This window comes from Haliotis cracherodii, unplaced genomic scaffold, assembly GCF_022045235.1.
Source record: "Haliotis cracherodii isolate W230 unplaced genomic scaffold, xgHalCrac1.p SCAF_3, whole genome shotgun sequence".
NCBI lineage: Eukaryota > Metazoa > Mollusca > Gastropoda > Lepetellida > Haliotidae > Haliotis > Haliotis cracherodii.
In genome coordinates, this window is record NW_027266286.1 from 28,950,654 (window position 1) to 28,978,018 (window position 27,365).

At 41.1% G+C, this 27,365-nt stretch overlaps 1 protein-coding gene across 7 annotated transcripts in view; it reads right to left on the reverse strand.

Annotated features, from left to right (window-relative positions):
* LOC139476014 (ralBP1-associated Eps domain-containing protein 1-like) overlaps positions 1-27,365 on the reverse strand; it is a 106,454-nt gene that overhangs the window by 35,258 nt on the left and 43,831 nt on the right. The window lies entirely within an intron of this gene.

Consider the following 27,365-nt stretch of genomic DNA (forward strand, 5'->3'; position numbering starts at 1 on the left):
GACCTACCACTCTCTTGGCGGACGCTCTACCACTAGGCCACGGAGGTGGTCCATCTTCAATAACATCAACATTGTTTGCATCTCCATCAATAGATGTCCACCACTGTCATCATGATGACCAATTGATAATTGAGACTTGTCATCAGATCATTTGTCAACAAGAAACTAGTCATTGTTTACCCTCATTGTCACGTTCTATCATCATCATCATGTTTTGCTTTATCATCATCAATATTTACAATTGTTTAACTTGAATCATCGCCATTTCAGCTAATGCTAATGCTAATAGCATCATCCCCATATATCATCATTATCATCATCATCATCATCATCACCATATTATCATCATCATATATCATCATCATCATCATTGCAATCGACTAAGAAGCCTCACCAACATGAAGTCCCTTGACCACAGCTGCAGATGTCACTTCTCTAACCTAAAACTGCTTCGGCCACAATACTTAATTCAAGTCTAATTCTGCCTGTTTGACTATTTTGGGTCTAATTCATTTATCTCCTGATCAGTGGTACTTTGATTTACTCCATTATTTTGCAGCCTAGCAGTATCTTTAAGCTGCATGATTTATACCAATACCTTCCTCAGCCAACAAAGTGAAGTAATACCTCCTCTTGAGGCTACAGCATCACAGCGACCCATGACAGCATCACCAGTATGACAGTCATCCCACACACTGCCAGCACACACACACACCACACAAAGGCAGCACACACACACACAACATGAAGGCGGCACACACACACACCACACGAAGGCGGCACGCTCAAGCAGGGGACACCCACTTGCTAGATTTATATTCTCTTCTCTTCCAGCAGACAGTGGAACATTTTTTATCTTAATGAAGCTATCATACAGATGGGGAAACAGTGACACATTTATGTAACATACAGCCACACCATTGATTTAGTAAGAGAATCCCAATTAGCTTCTGAATCTCAAGCAGACTAGTAATGTTGAAAGGATAATGTACTTAGGATGTGTCAGTACAATGGTATTAAAGTGCACTGTTCCTCAGAGCGATCTTAGAACTTTAATCAACGTAACTCCTATACTTTACAATAGAGACATAAGATAACTACGCGATAAACCACAAATAACAATGAAGAATGAAGCATGGTTTATTTTACGATAAAACACTGTTCTATCATGACATCATTTTTGGAGAATCGAGCGTACGCTGGCAACTTGATGACGTCGTATATTGGATAACGGTATTTTTGAGAGGGAGGTGTTTAATGAGCTGTTCCTTATGGATTTAGCTTGGCAATGCAGTAAACGCAGCGGCCGAACTATCACATCTAAGAGTGGGAGAGATATGACAATATGTATTGGGAGAAAGGTATAGATAATCCATGTGAAAATTGTGAGAATATGCGGGAAATAACAAACTTAACCCACCTGTTCATAACATGGACATGTCTGACATTTCCGAGGTTGATATCTATTCAGGGAGTCATCATTTCATAATATGGTTAAATATATTAAAAGCTTGAACATTTTATCATTATCCTTAAAGAGGCTGTACATTTTGTTCATATCTCAAATAAGAAATGAATTACTGATAATAAAATGTGAACACTGTGTGTATTCTACTGATAATAAAATGTGAACACTGTGTGTATTCTACTGATAATAAAATGTGAACACTGTGTGTATTCTACTGATAATAAAATGTGAACACTGTGTGTATTCTACTGATAATAAAATGTGAACACTGTGTGTATTCTACTGATAATAAAAAGTGAACACTGTATATTCTACTGATAATAAAACGTGAACACTGCATGTATGCTACTGATAATAAAAAGTCGACACTGTGTATTCTACAGATTAAAAAATTTGAACACTGCGTGTATTCTACTGATAATAAAATGCGAATACTGTGTGTATACTACTGATTTTATGAATCTTGTGTCAGAATTCATGAAGTTTCCCAAGAAAAGATCAGGCATTCATTTAATAAATTCAGTCTGACACAGACACGCAAAAATTGTGTCTGATGTTGTTTGACATCACACTCAGCAATATTCCAGCTATATGACCGCCCCCTGTAAATAATCAAATCTGGACCAGACAATCCAGTGATTGACATCATGAGCATCGATCTACGCAATTGGGATACAATGACATGTATCAACCAAGTCATTGAGCCTGACCACCCGATCTCATTTGTCGCCTATTACGACAAGCATAGTCGCCTTATACGACAAGCATGGGTTGCTGAAGACCTATTTCACCCCTGATGTTCACGGGTGTCAACAAAGTTGCCTCATACGACACGCTTAGAGCTATGGCTGCATTGTGAACCAAGAGCCTGGCATCTCCACTGTAAATATACAAGTGCGACTCAGTGTGCTGATGCAATAACGCATAGTGTCAGGTCGACATTATCAAAGATAAGTCATTTCCCTCTAAGAACAAAGACAATATTATTCAGTTTGTGTCTGGGTGTGAGAGGTTGTGGTTGACATGTTATTATAGACTTCAAAGCAACGCTGATGAGGAAATTATGTAACAAAGCAAATTCCTTTCCAGAAATGTCTTTAATATTTATGTTCAAGATGGAACAATCGATGGAGAATAAGTGGTTCACTATTTGTAGTTGACATAGAAGACATTAGCACTACTGTAAACATTCGTAACAAAATATGAACATGATCACATAACAAATCACTGATGACACTTGCTGAAATCATCATAGCTGAATAAGTTTAGCTGATACCAATGTATTGATCATCTATTGTCCAAAGCTGCCCTTGTTGCACTGTTTTCCATAGGTGAGGGTAACAACAAGTACCATCTTTTAACGTCTTCTGGAATGACGCGGCTGGGGATCGAACCCCGGACCTTCTGCTCTCCGGGCAGACGCTCTACCACTAGACCACAGAGGCGGTCTGTTTTCCATAGCCTAGAATAACCTTACTGTTATACATGTTTCAGGGGCTCCACAGCTTCAAATTATGTAATCCAAAATGACCCAGGACCCGCTTATGTCTAACACTGTTCTCAATTATTGTCCATGTTTTCCTGCATAGTTGAGTACACCCTAATGCTATAGTGCATCCTGATTGATTTCCTGGTTGAAGCCTCCCAACACAAAGTTGTAGATCATCGTGATCTATCCATCATGCTGTTCTGACTGCAAGGAAGTGCCTCGACAAGGAACTTATGAATAGGACTAATTAATTCCACACAATAAACCAACTTGTGCTTAGCAGTGTTCATTAATGTCTCATGTTATGGCTGGAATATTGCTGAGTGTGGCATTAAACAACAAAGCCAGCAACCAACATCAATAATCTTGTCCTGCGAGTGACTGAATGAGTACAAATGTGTAGCAGTTTCAATGACTGAGTCAGGAGAAGACATGCAGACAAAGGCAGACCAAAGTGTTCACTCTCATAATCACTTGATCTAAATCACATAACCTACCCACAGTTATTTTCAATTCATCAATAAAATATACAAATATACAAACGATTATCATGAAAAAAATTCACATCAATATCTGTATTAGTTAATTGGTTTGTTGTTTAACGCTGCACTGCAATATTACAGCTATATGACAGCGGTCTGTAAAAAATCGAGTCTGGACCAGACAATCCAATGATTGACATCATGAGCATCAATCCACGAAATTGGGATCGATGACATGCATCAACCAAGTCAGCGAGCCTGACCACCCAACCATTTAGTCGCCTCTTATGACAAGCATTATTAGTCACCTTTATCAGCACACATGGGTTGCTGAAGACCTTTTCTACCCTGGATCTTCACGGGTCTGTATTAAAGGGGGCGGTCGGGTAGCCTAGTGGTTAAAGTGTTCGCTCGTCACGCCGAAGACCCGGGTTCGATTCCCGAAATGGGTACAATGTGTGAAGCCCATTTCTGGTGTCCCCCGCCGTGATATTGCTGGAATATTGCTAAAAGCGGCGTAAAACCATACTCACTCACTCACTGTATTAAAGATTCATAGTTTCGTACATTCTTAACATTGATGCTACAAGTGGGGATAAGCTTTGTTTTCTTTCCATCAAATGGGAAAATTAGATCATAACAAAAGTATATGTTCATGAAACCAATATACTTGGGATAGAGCACTCTTTTGGGAGAAGATGCACTCACTTAAAAACTTTAAAACACATCCACACCAAGATAATGGTGCTGAGGTGAGGCAGGATATTCTCACCTTTTTGCGAACACCTGGTATCATAATAATAATAATAATTTATGCATTTGTATACCGCAGCATTCACTGTGCATAAGTGCTCTGTGCGCTATCATCACTACTTGTTAGTGATTCATAAACACATGCTTGTGATATAGTCGGAATTGTACAATAGACTCGACTTTTAGAAGAGATTTCTTATTAATATGGAATTGGTCTTGACTTTTATTTATTGTTTTTTGCAATTTGCGCTCCTCAGTTTGCAGTGATTTTACAGTCAGTCAAAGTCCTACAACATGAATCTATCTGAAAACCTGAGAATGGCATCCCTTTGGCTGGAAAATATGTAAATGAGTGTGTTGGGTTCAACTTTGAAGAGTATTTCTTTACGTCACAGTGTGTCAGCTTGATGAGGGATGGAAGCCTGAAGTGATGCAGGTCACAGACGTTTACCACTCTGGTGAAACCCATGAGCACGAATCAATAAACATTATCAGCCCAAATCCATGATTGAAATATATACTACTCAAAAGAAGTTAAAGAACACCCACCAGCCATCGCAGATTAAGTCATATGAATAGATTTAGTGTTCCTTAACTTCTTTGAAGGAGTATACATATAGAATAGCAAACAAATCAACTAGAGACATTTATTTACGAACAATTATAGCTACATGTATATCATAAATATATTCTATTTACGAGAACTTGTACCACGGCATGTATGACCTTAAACACTATCATACACAAACAATAAATAATAGTTATCATGAAAAGAGTCTTCAAGCACAAAACTGTTACTTTCTGTTTCAACTCCATCGGAATCGACTGCATACAATAACAAGCTAATGTGATAAGGCACACTGAAGTTGTCAACAAAAACTGAAATTCTCAGACATAAACTGCTCTCAGTGAGGGGCAGAATTCCCCACGCTTCTTATAACAAGCCATGTATCAATTTCCATCTTTTGTGCCAAAATCACTATTTGTACAGACTTATCATAAGAATAACACAGTCCCACCTTCAAATATCACTGGGAGCAGGTTTCAAAGCCCCCTCCTGCATCAGACAAATCAGATACCCAACAACAGCTTTAGATAGCATGACAGAATTTTAGAAACTTAACATTGTGTCAAGTAGTGGGCGTAGTCCCTTACTGTATTATCCTGCTTGAATCCATCAAGTATTAACTACTCAAATATTCCGAATTCTGAATGTGAAATGATGGTACAAATAGAATCTAGTGAAATATTGATGGGACAAAGAGTTCAAGCCAGCAGTTAGGTAGTTTGATCAGTAATAAACTGAGGCTATCCATGAAAGTGAACAATGCATACTGAAGTCATGATGTTTGTTGAGTGAGTTAGCTGAGTTAACATCATACTCAATCAACCAAGGTCATGGTAGGGTCTGGAGAGGTGACCTGTAATATTGTCAAGCAGTCATGGAATGGTCTAGAGAGGTGACCTGTCATATTGTCAAGCAGTCATGGAATGGTCTAGAGAGGTGGCCTGTAATATTGTCAAGCAGTCATGGAGTGGTCTAGAGGTGACCTGTAATATTGTCAAGCAGTCATGCAATGGTCTGAGGAGGTCATCTGTAATATTGTCAAGCAGTCATGCAATGGTCTTTGGAGGTCGTCTGTAATATTGTCAAGCAGTCATGGAATGGTCTGGAGAGGTGGCCTGTAATATTGTCAAGCAGTCATGCAATGGTCTGGAGAGGTGGCCTGTAATATTGTCAAGCAGTCATGCAATGGTCTGGGGAGGTTGTCTGTAATATTGTCAAGCAGTCATGGAATGGTCTGAGGAGGTCATCTCTAATATTGTCAAGCTGTCATGGAATGGTCTGGGGAGGTTGTCTGTAATATTGTCCAGCAGTCATGGAATGGTCTGAGGAGGTTGTCTGTAATATTGTCAAGCATCTGACTTCAGAGCGTTTATTGGGTAACAGTGGGGGTTGCTTATCTCTCTTCAAAAAATGTTACTTTCTATCACTGCGAAATCAGAAAATAAAAATAGAAATAATTTATTTTTATTTGCATCGTTACTCTAGCCTTGATTAGTAAGGAGAACAAAAAGAGAAATTATCAAAATCATACAGAAATAAAATAACTCTGAACCTTAAAAAATAATTGATCAAATGCATACATAAAGACTCTAGTCACTGCAATCATCTTACAATAAACAAGAACAAAGCCTTCTCAGAAATGAATACATATACCATGTTGCTATCAAAATACTTCAACATTCTGCATGGATGATAAAATGCCTTGCTTTGGGGGTATGTCCCTACATGTTATCACAATTCAGGCTTGTAGACTTTCAAGGTTAATTTCTATCCCTGAAATGTATTCACACATCGCTAGTCTGCCCTAAGGCTTCAACCAGTGGCCATCATTAGAGGCTGCATTAGCGTACTTCCCATCACGGGACATCAAAGTCTTGAATTAGATCTTCTGCACTACAGACATAAATATACGTTGTGTCAGTTTCGATTCAAACTGAAGCTCGATGCAGATTTTCCACTTAACTAGCCAGCATAATGCTGACTTGACACGACCAGGCATGATGGTTTACGCCAGATTTCACATTTATCACTTCTCTAGGAAGCTGAGAGGACCGTTTTCCCCATTATTTGAATGAAGCAGATAAAATACAAGGCTGTATGTGATAAAGGTGGAGGCATCAAACAAGGACTACCGTAAATACTGGAATAAGTGGTGGACAAATTGAAAGTCCCTGCACCCACATTTTACTCCAGGTACATGTTTTGTGGAGGCATGTATTTTCATCAACTATTTGAAACGTCTCTCCTTGATGTTGCACAGGGGATCTGACTAAAATTAAATTTAAGGATAAAAATCAGCAATATCCCATTTCAGACATGTCAACGAATACCTGACATAATCAGGCTCCAAAATGAGTAATTTAAAAAAGAAAATAGCAATCGCCATTAGCATGATTAGTGTGATTATAGGGTCTTGATTTAAAAAAACAACATCTTGAGCATTGCTTTTTGAGCACTCAAACTACTCAAAATCTGTCCACCATTCCCCCACAACATGAAAGAAGAGTTTATATATTAATTAATAACTTTTAATCAGTTTTATATGTGACCATGCCTGTAGCAAAGACAATAACTTCACAAGTATTGGCACAATTTGGTTCAAAATATCATAATGATTCTGCCAAAATTGTAATGGTTGGCATCCCTTCCTTCAAACTTAATACTGAAAACATAGTGCCCTGAAATGATACCTTTGACAAGTTAGGTGTTAATTCAAGGCAGGCACTCATTTCTTTCAGCGCATCATCAAACCCAATTTTAATTCAAGGCAGCATTTGGTCCAGGTTCTACGGCACCTCAATCAATGGGACACCGACCACAGGCTCTCCGATCAGCAGCTTTTAAAATGCCATTTCTCTAGGTGGCAGCTCTGTTCAACTGATAACTCCTGAAACAGGATCCTTTTTTTTAATGCAGGGAGGGGGCCAGCTTGCAGCCTGTTGATATTTTGACAATTGCAGCTAAATGTTATATCAACATACAAGAGATAGGGGGATTAGGACTGAAACTGGCAGCAATGGTGCAGCCCAGACAACCCTTGGGATATCTTGTTTAAAGGGAGCATTGTAAAGATGGATTTCTTGAACATCAACATTTCACAAACCTTATAGCTGGCTAATTCCTGTCAGTGATAGACTCCGTACCTCTGTTGTGGCTACAGAGGAAGTCTTGACAAATAAACAATCAATCTCTCCATACAAACTCACCCAGATTGCTCACCGTTCAACAGCAATTAGATTTCGTAATCGTGTACAGCAGTTTATAACTAACGAGAAAACCTATTAAACGGACACCTTAACCCAGCTAGTGCTTAAGGATGAAAGCAAGTCATCTTTTCATTTATTTGAAAGCGCATACAGAGCAATTCAGCACTTCTTCACCGAGTTCATTTCATTTCAGATTTAAGGCAGCCCCTTGAAAAACATTTGTACCGAGGCCTTCAAATAACCAGAAAGCCAGATATTTTCAATTTAAACAATCATTTTTGAAAAAGCATTTATCCCATAAAGAGAACATATTTAGGTAGATAACATCCTGAGATAGTATCTACTGATCTGAGTGAGTGAGTGAGTGAGTGAGTGAGTGAGTGAGTGAGTATGGTTTTACACTGCTTTATCTAGCATTATCACGTCAGTAAGGCACCAGAAGAAGGGAATGAAACTCGTGCCTTCCGCATGGCAAGTGAGCGCTTTAACTACCACACTACCCCACCATCCCTTTACCTCTTAGAACCAATCAGGACAATACCGCTGCTACATAACAATCCTGCTTCACTGATAAACATCAATTTCATCCGATCTGGTTAAGTTTGATCCATTTCCATCCATTTTCTACAGTGAGCCTGTTGGACAAGACACAGCTAACAAATGTTGAAGTAAAAAAACTCTCCTCCCATTGCAACATAGCACAGGCCCTTCACCCTAGAGGGCAACCATCTTCATCCCGGTGTTAAGAACACCTGATAGTTTGCATCATTAACAGGATTAAGTTTGCAATCAAGATGCATACAACTTCCACACTCTCCTTGCTCCTTCATCAACATTTACTGTCAGGGGAAAAAACACAGCTTGTTTCGTTTCAAGCAATATTTCCTGTATGGAAGCAGAAAGTGGAAATGAAGTGATCCAGACAATCAATCTCACAGTTTTGACTGTAGATGGCTTGGAGAGGCCACGGCAAGCTGGTGATGATGTTGGTGCTGTCCAGATGGTGGTGACGTCAATGCTGATGCTGTCAGATCATGCTCAGATAATACATCAGCATACATGTAATGGCACCGCTGAGCACCAACCAACAGGCAATACTGACACGATGTGCACGAGTCTGTCCGACTTACCGGTAACATCAACATGCCGACTTAACTGAGGTAGCCAGAAGGAGGAGAAGTAGAAGCATATTACTTTCTATGATACATCCACATGATACATTCGTATCTTATATCTATGATACATCCCTATAATACAACCTCATCATACATTCCTATGATATATTCCTAGATCATGTCAATATGCTACATTCCTACATTACATGTATGTTACCTTGCTATATTACATCCCAACAATACACCCCTAAGTTGTCCATACGGTTGTCCCTACAATACACCCATGTGATACATTGCTATAATACATGCCTGTGATACATCCCCACCAATACCCTGTGATACACACTTTCATCTTTTCAAAGAGAAGAACTAGCAGATGGTTGCTACACACCAGCCCTGTTGTCAGCCTTCTCTCGATGAGGATGTTCAACTTGTCTACCTCCAGGTCGATTCTTTCACCTGTGCACAGGAACCCATCACTCATCCAGTCATCAGTGATGTAGCTGCTGTAGGCAGACTCCCCAGCCCCATGCAGCTACAAACTAGGCTTTCTACTACACCTGTGCTAGAAACTAACTAGACGGAGTCATTAAGAATTATGACTACAGAAAACAACTTAAAATTTCACTAGTCTTGTGAATATCTTATCTAGTGATAATTTTACTCCATACCATAGCACCAGTAAACGCAAAGTAAAATAAAGGAGAGACACCATGTCAGAGTTATATTCAACTCGTTCAATGCTCTTACAGTCATTGTTAAATATTAGTGGGGGCTACAGTTCAGCCCTTTACAAAAGTGTACCTTAAAGGACATAAGCACACTTTTACATCAGAGATGGGCTACAAAACAGAAATTATTAGTCATATTTACAACCAATCACTTCCTTAAACACCTACTTCAAAACTTGAACTTTGAACAAGGATTTCAGTACTAAAAATACAACAATGATAGAGGTTTCATGAGCACAGCTTTCATGTTTTCCCAAACCCTACTGGTTTTAGTTCTCGTAATGGGATCTAGAAATGAACCTGAGACTTGAACCCAAAATTAGCAAATCTTTGCATGGCTAAGGGAGATAACTCTTTTGGTTAACACGATGGTAGGCCTTGATCTTGGCAGTGCGATGAGTAGCCTCAGTTACGCAGTTACTGAATGCATATATTCAAGCTACATCATGGCAGGCTGTAATCTATGAAGTCTGGACCAGGGAAACCAGTGACTGAAAGCACAAGCAACAGTCTATGTCTCTACAGTTGGGTATGATGACACACAGTGAGCCAAGTCACTGAGTCAGACTACCGACCCAATGTTATCTGGAGACCTAGTCAGGGATAAACATATTGTTCATGTCTAACAAGTCCACAGCTCATTTATGACAAATGATTTCTGTTATATAATTAGAATCAGGATGAAAAACGGTTACTCTGTAGTCTGTGTGAAAAACTACTAGCCCGAATCTCTCTTGACATCATTTTCAGTAGACGTTAGTGTTAATTTATGGACTTTTATAAGCAAATCTTACTTGACTCTGGCTACAGACAAGTGGCTGAAGTCACAGACTGCCTCTGAATCTTCACTATTCTCGGGGCTAATGGACATGTTGAAATGTCTAGCCCTAATGTTCTAACCCAGGATCCCTACAATGGTCAGTTACACAGACAGTCTTGACTGAAGTCTCCTGTCCGAACAATCAATTGTAAACCTTTAGTAACATCACAAGAAAACAGATAAGACTAACATCTAGTCTCTGAAATTAACATATCGTACAGAATAAAAATAGTTGATAAATTATCTTAATAAAAACTTAATAAACTGGAGCCCAGAGACTCTTTATTTTCAAACCTGATACTGCAGAAATCTAGACTTGCCAAACATTATAGACTTGCATGGGCTGTATTTGATATATCTGTATCAGGGTCTGTAAGACAGACTAGAAAACAGATGTGTGATGGGATTTACTTCATCTCCCACAATGTTGCCACCAGTAAGGTAGCCTTGAGCCCCACCTGGTCAATGACAGTGTCCTCACACTGCATGCACACAGTACAGCAGCAGATTACAGGCCACACAGACATGTCTCCTTCACAGCCTGCTGCATGCACACAGTACAGCAGCAGATTACAGGCCACACAGACACGTCTCCTTCACAGCCTGCTGCATGCACACAGTACAGCAGCAGATTACAGGCCACACAGACACACGTCTCCTTCACAGCCTGCTGCATGCACACAGTACAGCAGCAGATTACAGGCCACACAGACATGTCTCCTTCACAGCCTGCTGCATGCACACAGTACAGCAGCAGATTACAGGCCACACAGACATGTCTCCTTCACAGCCTGCTGCATGCACACAGTACATCAGCAGATTACAGGCCACACAGACATGTCTCCTTCACAGCCTGCTGCATGCACACAGTACATCAGCAGATTACAGGCCACACAGACATGTCTCCTTCACAGCCTGCTGCATGCACACAGTACAGCAGCAGATTACAGGCCACACAGACACGTCTCCTTCACAGCCTGCTGCATGCACACAGTACAGCAGTAGATTACAGGCCACACAGACACATGTCTCCTTCACAGCCTGCTGCATGCACACAGTACAGCAGCAGATTACAGGCCACACAGACACGTCTCCTTCACAGCCTGCTGCATGCACACAGTACAGCAGCAGATTACAGGCCACACAGACATGTCTCCTTCACAGCCTGCTGCATGCACACAGTACAGCAGCAGATTACAGGCCACACAGACATGTCTCCTTCACAGCCTGCTGCATGCACACAGTACATCAGCAGATTACAGGCCACACAGACACGTCTCCTTCACAGCCTGCTGCATGATGATGACACATGGATAAACAGTTAAAAACAATAAATATCAACTCACATGAAGCATACCTTTAACACTGCATCTTTAACATTGAGCAGATTACTTTTGCAAGCGGGAAGGGCCTCAATTTTTCCTGACATAAGCTCATTACAAAACTAATATCCATGTGCCTCTTAACTCGCAGATCCATCAGTGTGCAAGTTTTGTCCATCGTCTCCATGGATGATATTTTATCCCATACAACAGGTGCAGCTACGTGAAACAGGACGATTCATCTCTTAAACCACCAATTCTAATGCAGATTGCATACATTTTCTCCGAACTGTTTCATATTGTTCATTTTCTGGTAGAAAAGAGCCATCCTAATCATGCTAATGCACATGATGTCATCACAAGTATCTCAAGCTCTGATTAAAGTAATGAAACTGTAGGCCTTTTCACTATCGAACACCACTCTCGACATCAGCGATAGAAGTTGTCACTAGTCTATAGTCCTTGCCAACTGCCCAATAGTTAAGATGTCATAAGGACGAGTAGAAATTGGCCATTTCTAAGGGTTTTGCTGTATATTATCATCGTAATGACTAGTGGTGTGAATATTTATTAAAGGATAGGAGAATCCAACCATGCAACTGAGATACAGTGATATGCAATCACCATGTCAACAAGCCTGAACCTCCGATCCATTTAGTCAAAACAAGTAAAAGAACACCCACAATGAGAGCTGTGTGTTGCAATACCCACCAGTCATGACAGATTAACAACAGTCAAGAGAGAGAGTAAGTGAGTGAGTGAGTGAGTTTGGCTTAACTTTTAACAGTCATAATTCTAGCTGTATCATAAACATATCAGCCTAATCTGGGATGAAAGCCTGAAGTGATGCAAGTCTCAGGTTTTGCCACTTTGGTGAGACCCACAAGCACGGGTATGGTCCTGACAAACCAAGAAACAAAAATCGGGGTGAACCAGGATTCGAACCCACTTTCATAGATTTCTGGCATGACCAGGGGATGCAACTCTGCATATTTGCCAGTCACATAAAAAATATCAGGTGTTCTTTCATTTCTTTTGAGCAGCATATAATGGAAGAATGAAAACACAAAACTAGATCAATTGGAGGAAGGAAATGCTTCACATTCAAAACTCCAAAATTGGTATACGAAAATCCATTAACTATTGATGAAGATGAAGTCCCTAGTTGCCTCTTTGATCCAATGATTCACATTTCAGCTGCTTTTCTAGCAGTCATGGGATGATTACCTGGGGATATATCCTCAGCCTCCATATCTGCCCCAGGGCTGCCATAGCTTGCAAATATAAGTGTACATTGCCCAGTGACATTCACCACATTATCAGTCAGCGGAATATGAGTACTGTATGAAAGAAACCACTTACCGTATTCGACGTAATAAGCGCCCCGCTCTAATAAGCGCCCACGGCGATATTTGCTAATATATATTGGCTAGTGCACAATCCCAGTTAGCACCCCTTCTGACTGATCAGTGTACACAAGACTTTTTATTCATGTATAATGCGCACTCGTGTGTTATATGCATCCTCAATTATGGGCAATTAAATTCTGGAAAAATGTATCTGTCGTATGTAAACGTTTCAGGCTGTCAGCATAAACCACGAAATTTACGATTTTTCAACTCTGTTTTTTTCACCAAAATAATATTCTAATAAGAGCCCCCTATTTCTAATTTTGAGAGGGCCCTGGGCGCTTATTACGTCGAATACGGTATATATATAGGTCTTGGTATTTATATGGACAATAGATACACAGCATTAGAAATTGGCACTAGTCCTGTAGTCCTTACCAAACTGCCCAATAGTAAAGGTATCCTAAGGACGAGTAGAAATTACCCCATTTTAAGGGTTTTGCTATATGTTATCATTATAAGGGACTAGTGGACAAAAACTGTTAGTTTCTAACCCTGATACATATTCAGAAAAAAGGACACGCAGGTTGGTAGTTATTGCAACACTTAGGTAATGCAGTGTTTGAAACAAAGCGCGAAACTCAATGAGTCCTGGGCCTGGTTCCACAAAGTGATCTTAGCACTAAGATGATCGTAACTGCCATAATTTTAACCTAGGCTTACGACAGTCGTCACGCTAAGATAATCGCAACTCCCATACTTTTAACACAGGCTTACGATAGCTGTAGCGCTAACATGATCGTAACTCCAATACTTTTAACATAGGCTTACAATAGCCATACAGCTAACATGATCATAACTCCCATACTTTTAACATAGGCTTACAATAGTCGTAGCGTTAACATGATCGTAACTCCCATACTTTTAACATAGGCTTACAATAGCCATAGAGCTAACATGATCATAACTCCCATACTTTTAACATAGGCTTACAATAGTCATAGCGCTAACATGATCGTAACTCCCATACTTTTAACATAGGCTTACAATAGTCGTAGCGCTAAAGTGATCATGAACTCCCATACTTTAACATGGCTTATGACAGTCGTAGCACTAAGATTGCTTTGTGGCACGGGGCTTATATAGTCTTAACCCTTCCGTTTTACAATTAAAGATCAGGTGGTCCTATATTCTACAACTACCGAAGCAAACCTCAAGGACCCCAACTAGGACCACACTTATTCTCCATCATAGTTATGGCGATACCTTTCCACTCGTGATCAACTGCTTGGCTTTTTCAACCATTCATCAATTATTACAATTACAATCACAGCGTTAACATTTATCTACACTAAATCACAGCGTTGGCAATACAGAAATACAACAAATCAGTGATACCTACTTAGGAGTGAAAGTCAGCTAGCTCAGTCGGGTTTAACATGGAACTATTCCAGCTTTGTTCTGTCTGGGAGGTGGGATAAGGGGGTCTGGCTCTCGCATCTCCCACAAACAAACTATTGGCTGACTGCAATCTCGTTATGTGCAGGTACTGACTGTCTACATTGCAGGACATTTCAATTTCAAGTACTTTCGGGACTGAAGTCCACGGGACATCACATACATTGGGTACAGCCACTAACAGCAAATTGTACACTTGGGTTCATGGGTACTTGGATACCAGCTTACACTGGACAATAAGGTACATTGGATACTGGGGTACATTGGATACTAGGGTACATACTGGAATATAAAGGCTACATTGGTACCAAGGTGAAATGGGGTTTAACGTCGCGTCCAAGATTATTGCACTTATATCGCGATGTGCATGCATGTGGGTGTGTGTGTGTGTGTTTGTGTGGCTGCTTGTACTAGTCCGGACTGATCCCGATTTATAGTGCTAACACACTAAGATACCATGCCGCAGTTTAACATGAATACGTCAACTCAGACACAGTATACTGACTCCTAGCCGACCAGTCCTTGTTTTAGCCCCTTAATGCCAAGCGCCAGATTGGGTGACAAGTACCATCTTTAATGTCTTTTGGTATGACACGGCCGGGGATCAAACCCTGGACCTTCTGCTCTCTGGGCGGACGCTCAACCACTAGACCACGGAGTATGTAAATGTGGTACAGATGTACCATGGGAAACCAACTGTAAAGGGTGTGACACCATTCTATAGCATCACAACCAGGCTTAGATCAATAGGAAAAATCACTTTTAATTGGATCCAAAATACTCTGGGGTTAACGCATTATCTATTAAAACAAGTGACCATGTCACTATCATTATCAGCTGAAAGTGAGTGATGGGATGAGTTTGAGAATAAGTTTAAGAATGATTGAGTGAATGGGGTTCCGTATCGCTGAGTCAGCAATACAATACATCATGGCCACTACCATCACAGCAAGAAGTGTCCCAATCACAAACCTACAAACAACAACATTGGTTGACCTTAATCACTATCAATTCAAACCGAGGCAAAGTAATCTTACTTAAACCAACATTAAAGCACAAATCGGACAGTAAGCACAGAGAGTATTCATAAAATGCAAAATAAAACTGGCCAATCACAATCAATTAGAACTGGACTTCAGTTAATGTCCACTAGGCTTCTCCAGGGTGCCATATGATGTACACATATGTCCCCAAGATTACACGACAATCTGACCTTATCTCGACTGTAGACACCAAATACATACTGGGCTGCTCTGTTGTGGTAACATTGTAAAGATGGTGTAATTAATTCTTTAATGTTGCACTCACAGGCAATCACATTAAAACCTTTAAAAAAAAAAAGCAAACACTGCACAGCCTTGGATAGTGACACTTGAGGCAAACACATTAACTTAATTGCTCTTGTCCTTACTTAACTAATACTAATAGGTACACTCTATATCGGACATCTATCTACCATGTTTGTTTGATGATACAAACAAAGCCACATGCAGCAGCATCAATATTTGAAAAATCTGTCGACAAAGCTCAAAATAAGCAGAAAAAATTACCCTGTTTGCATTTGTCTGGTTTAGTATGATTAAACCATGAAATTGAATATACTCATCTCATCCAGGGTCCAAGTCAATGGCAATACCCTACCTCGGTCTGCCCCACCCCTACACATCTCATCCAGGTCCAAGTCAATGGCAATACCCTACCTCGGTCTGCCCCACCCCTACACATCTCATCCAGGGTCCAAGTCAATGGCAATACCCTACCTCGGTCTGCCCCACCCCTACACATCTCATCCAGGTCCAAGTCAATGGCAATACCCTACCTCGGTCTGCCCCACCCCTACACATCTCATCCAGGGTTGTAGTCAATGGCAATACCCTACCTCGGTCTGCCCCACCCCTACACATCTCATCCAGGTCCAAGTCAATGGCAATACCCTACTTCGGTCTGCCCCACCCCTACACATCTCATCCAGGGTCCAAGTCAATGGCAATACCCTACCTCGGTCTGCCCCACCCCTACACATCTCATCCAGGTCCAAGTCAATGGCAATACCCTACCTCGGTCTGCCCCACCCCTACACATCTCATCCTGGTTCCAAGTCAAAGGCAATACCCTACCTCGGTCTGCCCCACCCCTACACATCTCATCCAGGTCCAAGTCAATGGCAATACCCTACCTCGGTCTGCCCCACCCCTACACATCTCATCCTGGTTCCAAGTCAAAGGCAATACCCTACCTCGGTCTGCCCCACTCCTACACATCTCATCCAGGTTCCAAGTCAATGGCAATACCCTACCTCTGTCTGCTCCACCCCTACACATCTTATCCACGTTCCAAGTCAATGGCAATACCCTACCTCGGTCTGCCCCACCCCTAAACATCTCATCCTGGGTGGCAGTCAATGGCAATACCCTACCTCGGTCTGCCCCACCCCTACACATCTCATCCAGGTTCCAAGTCAATGGCAATACCCTACCTCGGTCTGCCCCACCCCTACACATCTTATCCACGTTCCAAGTCAATGGCAATACCCTACCTCGGTCTGCCCCACCCCTAAACATCTCATCCTGGGTTGCAGTCAATGGCAATACCCTACCTCGGTCTGCCCCACCCCTACACATCTCATTCAGGTCCAAGTCAATGGCAGTACCCTACTTCGGTCTGCCCCACCCCTACACATCTCATCCAGGTTCCAAGTCAAAGGCAATACCCTACCTCGGTCTGCCCCACCCCTAAACATCTCATCCTGGGTTGTAGTCAATGGCAATACCCTACCTCGGTCTGCCCCACCCCTACACATCCGTGTTGCAATACTCAGCCATGCTGTGTCTATGCAGCTAAGCTTTACCCGTGTGGTTAAACTCCGGACAAGGCATTAATCAAACAAATGAAGTTGTGTAAGTCGTAGCAATATATTGATATCTTTAAGGTTGCTTGAAAAATGTAAACAAATGCTGTTTATCATAACACTCTGGCTACATAATAAAATCAGAAGCAAAGATTTACCACAGAGGCGTTCCACTTGTGCTTTCAGTCATGTTTGCTTTGTTTTTGTATACACTGTATGTGCCATATGACATTTAAAATGGAGTGGTGATGAAGAGCTCAAAGGATGGGTGGACATGGTATTAATAACTGGAGTGTTATCTAACATATGAAATCACCAAGAAAGTAGTAATGAGTGAGAGACTGAGTGAGTGAATTTTACATCACAGTCACCAACATTCCAGCGGGCGGGCGAGCGGGTGGGTGGGTGGGTGGGTTTGGTGGGTGAGTGAGTGAGCATAGTTTAACACCAGTTCGATCAGTATTTCAGTTACAGTAAACTACGGTTATAACGAACACGCTTTTAACGAACTGACCGATATAACGATCTTATATTTTAGTCCCGGCCATTTGTTGTACATATGCTGTATATAGGCTTATAACGAACTACGGTTATAACGAACTAAAATTAATGGTACCTTTGAGTTCGTTATAACCGTAGTTTACTGTATATCACAACTTGATGTGAGAGGAAATCCTGAAGTGATGCAAGTCTTAGACTTTTACACTTTTGGTTAAACCCACAAGCATGGATATGGTGCTGACAAACATAGAAACATGATCGGGGCCAACTGTGACTCGAACCAATGACATGTTTCTGCCTAAGGGACACAACTCTGCACAGGGGTGCCTGACAACTAGGCCACCATTGCCTCTTGTCAACAACACCATTGATAGTGTCACTGTTATTCACTCGCGTATGACAGAAACCTGATACTCAGCATCCAAATTGAACAAAGAAACATGATGCCTGATGCAATCTCTTTGCTGTAAACTTTGTATCCATTTAATGTTCATGCATTGTTAGTCTAACAGTTAACTGTTCTGTGACCTTGACCTTAGACCCATGTCACAAGCAGGGCAAGCTACACTCATCCACAAACACCTGGTCAATCATCACGAAATTTACAGCGGTTCTAAAATTTTGACAGTTACATTTTTCCTTGACAGCATACTTTAAAACATATCTCATATATTGATGTAAGGCTATGCTCTAAAGTAGAAGTCCACCATACACAGTATTCAATCTTAATGAGAACTTGTCACTGATATTTCAGCAATCATACCAGAATTTACCATCTTCCACTAAACAATGCCTTAAAATAGAGGCTAGTAATGGACAACAGTGATAGAAATTAAACAATGCCACCTGTCAATTAAAACTGAATGACCAATCAGAAAGTCAGAAGGGATGAGACCTGACACTGTGTCCAACAACCACCAACCCGTTGGACTTTTTCAAGTGATAGATATTTTTCAGGTGACACTTCAGGACAGTGTTTTAAAAAAATTATTTGACAATAATTTGACAACTTCACAGCACAAATTACACCAACCAAATAATGTTCAACCGTTGTTGTTTTTCATAAAAAAATGTATAATTCATTATATTGTTTTAAAAAAAAATCATTCTGTACAGCAAAATTGCACCTCTCAGAGAAATAAATAGAAACATTTTGAGGAATTTGAAAAAGTGAAAGATAGAAGAAAAAAGACAAGCATATTTAAAAAAAATGTAATTAGAACTCCCTGCTCATGGCATCCGTGAAGATCTGGGGTAGAATAGGTCTTCAACAACCCATGCTTGCCGTAAAAGGCGACTATGCTTGTCGTAAGAGGAGACTAACGGGATCGGGTGGTTAGGCTCGCTGACTTGGTTGATGCATGTCATTGACCCCAATTGAGTGGATCGATGCTCATGATGTCAATCACTAGATTGTCTGGTCCAGACTCGATTATTTACAGACCGCTGTCATATAGCTGGAATATTGCTGAGTGCGGAGTTAAACAATTAACCAACCAAACCAACCTTGCTCACGGAACACAATGATGGGCAAGACACATTCGACATAGTCTTTCATGGTGTGAAAATATCCAGAAATATAACATGGTATGTTATTTGAAGTATACACTAAGAAACACACAAGATTTCTTCCGTGATTGTTGGGTGATTCATTTTTTTTAATTGGTTTATGGAATTTTGTTTTGTGTCGGTGGTCGAAAAATAATAATATTCGAACAAATTATTTTCAATTTCGAGCTTTTTTTCATGTCGGCAGAACCGGAACCCAACACATAAAATTAATTGCCTTATCACCCTGGTTAACTCTGATCTGGAGAGAGTTCCCTGTTTCAGAATACTAGTACTACTTTCCAGTTCCCATGTTAATGCCTCACACCATCCTAGCACAACTGAGGAGGACTTCAGACAAGCTGAAAACACCAAGGACATAAAATACATCAATTATGGTAAAACAGGTGCGTTCATATTGATCTTTTCACCAAGTTTGAGCACTTCTTCTTTCATGCAATTACTTTTTTTATGAATCTGTTGACACTAAAAAGAATAATTTGACAACTTCACAGCACAAATTACACCAACCAAATAATGTTCAACCGTTGTTGTTTTTCATAAAAAAATGTATAATTCATTTCAAGTAACCCGTAAACATGGATGTTCAAATAAGCATCCAATATTTAACTGTAAGCATGGTAAGAACACTTGTGTAATTGAATATACAGACGAAAATACCGCTAATTTTGATGTTTTTCCTGTACATGATCACCACAAGTTCTTTCCATCAAGGTGCTACAAACGTGTATGAATAATACATCACAGAAATGGCTGAAAAACACATTAACTACAGAATTTACAACTCAATATCTCATCTTCCACTGGAAGCTTGCACCACTGACAAAAGGTGTTGAACTCGAAATCTTACACTATGAATACAAACTCACAAATAACAATGTATCATTCAGCTAAGCGTTTTTAGTATGATTCTGATCTGAGTGAGTTGATCAATTGCTTAAAATATATATCAACAAGATACTGACATGACAAAGGGACACAACTCTTTACAGACAGCAATAGTCCTGAGGCAACTTGGCCACCCAGGCCCAGGTCCCAGGTTAGTGAATGCAATGTTATGACACAGTCAGCAATATTCCAGCAACATCATGTGGCATTTTAGTATTGATAAATAAGTCAAGGTCAGGCAAACCAATCATTGAGAGCAAGATCAATGATCCACACCATCCAGAAAGGATGACTGGCAATCAGCCAAGTCACGGAGCCTGCCAATCCCCATTTGGGCTCACAAGCAAGCTGTTCTGGGCCTACTTGGACAAAGCGATCTTAGCACTAAGATGATTGTCACTCCCATACTTTAACATAGGCTTACAATAGTCGTAACACTAAGGCCTCTTTGTGCAAGTGGGCCCTGGGGAACTACACTGACCTAAATCCCATCTGGGATTTGAATCCTTACCCACCAGATCCTTGCATTTCTAAGGGAAGTAACTGGATGTAAGAGTCACCTCTTACACCACAAAGCCACCTGCAGTCGGACTCAAGAAAACCATAGCTCTCTATAACAATGTTGTACAACAATGTCTGCCCACAACACAGAGATAAACACGGGGCTTGTCATCATGATGAGATGTTAATGGCTGATCAGGTACAGCTTGTTGGTCCCAGCCCACTTGGGGACACTGCTACCCCGACAGCAAGGATCGGACGCAGTGGATACCTCGCTACAGGAAATCAATATCCTTCTCATCAGAGAGACACAATAATGTGGCAGCCATCACCACTCAGACACGTCCAAACTGTACAAGTACAACGTGTCAGGCCATCCTCGACTCAACTGTCACAAGTACCCATTTTGTTACATACAACACACATAATGCTCGATGTAATATTCGGAATCAATGTCAAACTGCAAATGCTCTCTCCCCAGCCGGATCTTAAAATACCTTGATCAATACAGAGAGTACTACCTACACTTTGTGACTCATCCCTTGTTGGCCATACCAGACAAAATTCTTCAAGCACTGCAATATCCCAGCATTAAGATTTGGTGATACATCCTTCAGGCTATGACACAAATTAAATCTAAGTTTTTAAGATCCCTGTATCCTATGATGCCTCTTAATACAGGGTTATTAAAAAATATAACAAAATTATTTGTGCTCAGCTGTGAATTTCTGTGGACAGTCACAGTCGCTCTGGACCTTCACTTACATAATTTTGAAGAAATATTTCATTATCAACAAGATGAAACGGTGAAAACCAACAAAAGTGTTAGAAATTGAGCGCTCCTTGGGTCCTTCAGGTTCTTAGCTGTTGTATTCAAATTTGGGGGCCGTTAATTCTTTAGTCATTAATATTAGTGATTTGGCAAGGGCCCCTCGACCTTAATTCAAATCAAATAGATAGAATCAGGACTCAGTCCCTTATTTAAAAACTGAGTCTACAATCCAAACATATGTTCAGGATCACTTACATAGTTACATCACTAACCTTATCACACATTACTTGTTTAAAAGACGTACTACAATGACTTGAATGTTTTGGACTTGAGGCTTAAAAAAACAATGATTTTTCATGCCTTTCTTTGCAATTTCATTGTCAAATAGGGACAATAACACTTTTTCAGCCTTATATTATAACGATGGCTCAAGGACATACTACTACTACTACTACTACTACTCTATTTCTTAATATTTCCTAGGGTCCATCTTGTGTGAGTGACAAACTTGGGTGTTTATAAAATGCTGTTATTGCAGGGGACACCAAAAATGGGATTTATCCCCATGTGTTGGATTGGACCTTGCCTTCGACATGAGGAGCGAAAGCTTTAACCACTAGGCTACCCCGTCACCCCTTCCAAGGTATCGGATCTATTGACCCACACGTCTACCCCTCAGTCAGTTGCTCCCGGAGTTCTAGTCAGGATGTTGCTAGACAACACAAACAGAAACCATCATTATCTGTCAAAAAAAAAGAAGAAGATCCAGTTGTCATGGAAGTTGAAACAGTGACGGTCTCAATTATTTATCAATATAATGACATCACCCAAGTGGAAAAAATAAATAATTTACACATTTATTCAATAATTGTGATCACAGGAGGTACAATTTCAATATTTTTCAAACAAAACAAAACAAAATCTGATGAGCAGACATTTCCCTAAATATTAGATAAAATATTTAAAGTAGCAACATAAAAAATCTCTCGGTGGATATCTGACCTTCCACATAAATAAAATACTGTTCAAATCAGGCCTCAACGGAACTCACTCGGTTCTTCTTTCCAAATTGCAGTCCAATTTTCACAATAACATGCTACCCATCAAATATTGAAGGACAAGAAATTAAAACAAGATGAAAACAAAGAAAAGATCAAGTAAAAAGAAAAGTGACTCAAATATGTTTTGATCGTCCATCATTATTGATCTGAGTGCTGTCGTCTCTCCTATCAACCATCTTCCTGTTTTACTCACAGTTACTACTGTCAATCCTTCAAGTGCCAAGCAAAAGTAACTTTCAATCAATTCCATCTGTGGCAAACTCACAAAAAATGTTCTTGATTATTCATCCTGGTGTGTACTGGATTAAAATCTCATGAAGAGCGCTCCACAACTATCCACATCACTCGGTTCCCAAACAGTGGTGCTTGTGGTGAATTGAATTCCTCCTTCCACTTTTTGTTGCTCAACTGAGAAACTGATAAGAGCGGTTTCACAGTATCAGCAATACTGCTACAGTGGCTTAACTAAAAGTATTTAATTCAGATTACCGCTTGGTAGCTCAATCTGTCAAACGTGATGCAGGGCATAGACCTTTACCACTTTCATGCTGACAAATCCTGGGTCAAGGCAAATCTGAGACTTTAATCCACAATCAGCAGATCCTGATACTAGTAAGGGATGCAACCCTGCAAAGAAAATTGCAGTGCCTTAGACCCCTGCAACATGCATCTTATATGCAGTGACGGTTTCAGTTAATTTATTTGGCAGTTACAGTGACTGCAGCAACGTAACTGTACCAGACAATCCAGTGATTGATATTGTGAACAATGATCCATGCCGATGATGTACGATGACATGATATCAACCAGGTCACAGAGCCTGACCACCTGATCCATTTGGTCGCCTCTTTCGACCAGCATAGGTTGCTGGGGAGCCATATCGTAACCTGGAATCCCCACGGAGAAGAGCAGTAGTGTCCAGACTATCCAGGTGTCACTGTATATCACATGAAAAGACCTTCAGCTGACCAGGCTGACTGTCTCAATCAACAATCCATGGCGTGTGGCTCATTCTATCAACCACTGGTTTGCCAGGTCAAGGCTTCATACAATGTTTTATTAAAAATGTGAAAACTTGAAATAAAAATGAAATGCCGCAACAACAAACCATAAAAAAATATGAATAAACTGACAATTTAAGGAAGCAATACAATTTGGAATTTGAGACTTTAAGCAAAAAGTTTGGTTTTTTTCCCCCTTGTACAAGCATATACGTACAATCTTCATGAACAGGTCTTACATTCTAGAACTGTTCATGAACTAAAAGAGCCATTTAATGTTCACAAACTGCTCATGAACTGTTTATGGAAATGTCATAGGGGATGACAGCTGACATCATGGTGCTATGATTCATTTCATTTCCTGCCAATGACAACACAATTTTCTTAATTGGCACTTTCGCTGAAACATAACTCTATGCAAACAAATATTCAAGATGCCTGCCTCTAAAAAGTCTTCTGGTAACCAGCGAAACTGTGCAATTCAACATAACCTGTCAACAACCATCTTCCGACATGTAAATTACCACACAAGAGATCAAAGCCAAGTAATCTTAGCCAGGGTTGGATGCCTTCATCAGATGAAGGAGAAGTGGCATTCCTCAGCAAGTCAAGTAACACCTTGCAACTGGATTTACTGCATGACATTCCTGCTGCTCTTCACACAATCACTGTCAATGCAGGAACTGAGGTGCACAATGTGGCAACATCTGGCTTCAAGTCAAGGGGAGATAACCCAATATCTTCAGCAAGTCAAAGTGACACCTTGCAACCGGAATATTGCATGACATTCCTGCTGCTCTTCACACAATCACTGTCAATGCAGGAACTGAGGTGCACAATGTGGCAACGTCTGGAATCCTGGTTCCCAGCTATCTATGATCATCAATTTGAGAAATGAAGAGATGACAAATTGTGATTTGCAGAGATTAAGACCTGGAGGTGGAACCTTGAAGTGGAGGTGGGAACCTGGAGGTGGGACCTGGGGGTGGGGCCTTGAGGTGGGACCTGGAGGTGGGACCTGGGGGTTGGACCTGGGTGGGACCTGGGGGTGGGACCTGGAGGTGGGGCCTGGGGGTTGGACCTGGGTGGGACCTGGGGGTGGGACCTGGGGGTGGGGCCTGGGGGTTGGACCTGGGTGGGACCTGGAGGTGGGACCTGGAGGTGGGACCTGGAGGTGGGACCGGGGAGTGGGACCTGGGGTTGGACCTGGGGTTGGACCTGGGGGTTGGACCTGGAGGTGGGACCTGGAGGTGGGACCTGGAGGTGGGGCCTGGGGGTGGGACCTGGGGGTGGGGCCTGGAGGTAGGACCTGGTGGTCAGATCTGAGGGCGGGACCTGGGGGTGCAACCAGGAGATGGGATGGGTGGCAATGTTGGGGGAGGAGTCTCACTCTGTAAAAAGTCTCTTGGTCCTGCCAGTATCTGCTAACCATCGGTTCAAATCCCAAATCTGCCTTGATTATGATCCTAGTTTTGTCACCATATCAGTACTAGAGAGGTTAATCTAAGTGGTGAACCTCTACGACCTACATTATTTCCAGGCTTTGTCATAATTTAAGCTAACATCTTGAAATAACTATTCACACAATACTTTCAAAAAACATTTTTAATTTCACGAACCCAATGGGTTCTCTGAAAACTCATTTTTAGTTTATGAGGCACCCAAGCTACATAGAAAATCTTCACACGTAAACAACAAGTCATCAGAAGATGACATATCCACCTGGCCCCCAAAAATTTGAAAGAACACTTACCTTAAGTTCAACTAGAAGAGAAAATTTCTGTCTAATGTCTGTCCATATACAAAAGCAGTTATTGAGCTACCAAAACCATACCATGGATTTGGGATTCGGAACTTTGTAATTCTATGTCAGGTACACACCAATTGGAACAGAGTCATGGAAACAAAACAAATAAAAATTCCCCAAATCCCTTAATAGCAAAAGGCACCATTTGACAAACTAGTCTTTGAGTGTGCACAGTTTCATGAAAGAATACCTATTAGTTTTAGAGATATGGTCCAGACAAACACACTATAAACCGAGTCAAAGTCAAACTTGTCACCATGGAAACAGGAAAAATTAAATTTTGTAAAATTCTTAAATAGCTAAAAAGTACCACTTCAGCCCCTGATAAATACATGTACCAAGTTTGGCTGGAAAATATAGAATATTGTTTAAGTTCTGCTCTGGAAATGACGCCTACCTCCATTTAAGTCTAACTTGTTTCCATGGAATTTTGAAAAAATCCCAAATAGCAAAAAGGCACCACTACAGCCCCTGGTTAAAACACGTTGCAAGTTTGGATGACAAATCTTTCATGGTTTTCAAGTTATGCGCTGGAAACAAAATATGGACAGACAGACAGACCAGATGACGACTATATCCCTGCCCCGTCCCCTCCACACCACCCCGCATCATATAATCTTTAATCACCTATGTCATCTATGAACCTCATCTCCTTGAAAATAAACTGTGAGAAGCAAGAATATAGAATGTGCCCCTTGTTAAAACCAGCACCAATCCAACCCAATATGTTCTCTGTAACGAGAATGAACAAGCTACAAAAATAAATAGCCTGCCTTGAAGACAGCCTAAAATGATTGATATTGAAGAACCAAGCCCATTATGTGCAGTTTGTGGCAGCCCAGTACAGTCACAACACAAAAAGTCTTTGCCCACTGAACTCTGTTGGCCTGAGTCAAGCTGAACACACAAACACCTCCCGGTTATCACTCCAACACACTGTAAACAATCTGCAGCCCAGATACACTCGTACATCACAGGATGGCTGTATGGGACATCACCCACACCAACAGTCCAGACATCCTTGTCCCTGTACATCACAGAATGGCTGTATGGGACATCACACACACCAGCAGTCCAGATACACTCAGACATCACAGAATGGCTGTATGGGACATCACACACACCAGCAGTCCAGATACACTCGTACATCACAGAATGGCTGTATGGGACATCACCCACACCAGCAGACCAGATATACTCGTACATCACAGAATGGCTGTATGGGACATCACACACACCAGCAGTCCAGATACACTCAGACATCACAGAATGGCTGTATGGGACATCACCCACACACACCAGCAGTCCAGATACACTTGTACATCACAGAATGGCTGTATGGGACATCACACACACACACCAGCAGACCAGATATACTCGTACATCACAGAATGGCTGTATGGGACATCACACACACCAGCAGTCCAGATACACTCAGACATCACAGAATGGCTGTATGGGACATCACACACACCAGCAGTCCAGATACACTCGTACATCACAGAATGGCTGTATGGGACATCACACAAACCAGCAGTCCAGATACACTCAGGCATCACAGAATGGCTGTATGGGACATCACACAAACCAGCAGACCAGATACACTCGTACATCACAGAATGGCTGTATGGGACATCACACACACCAGCAGTCCAG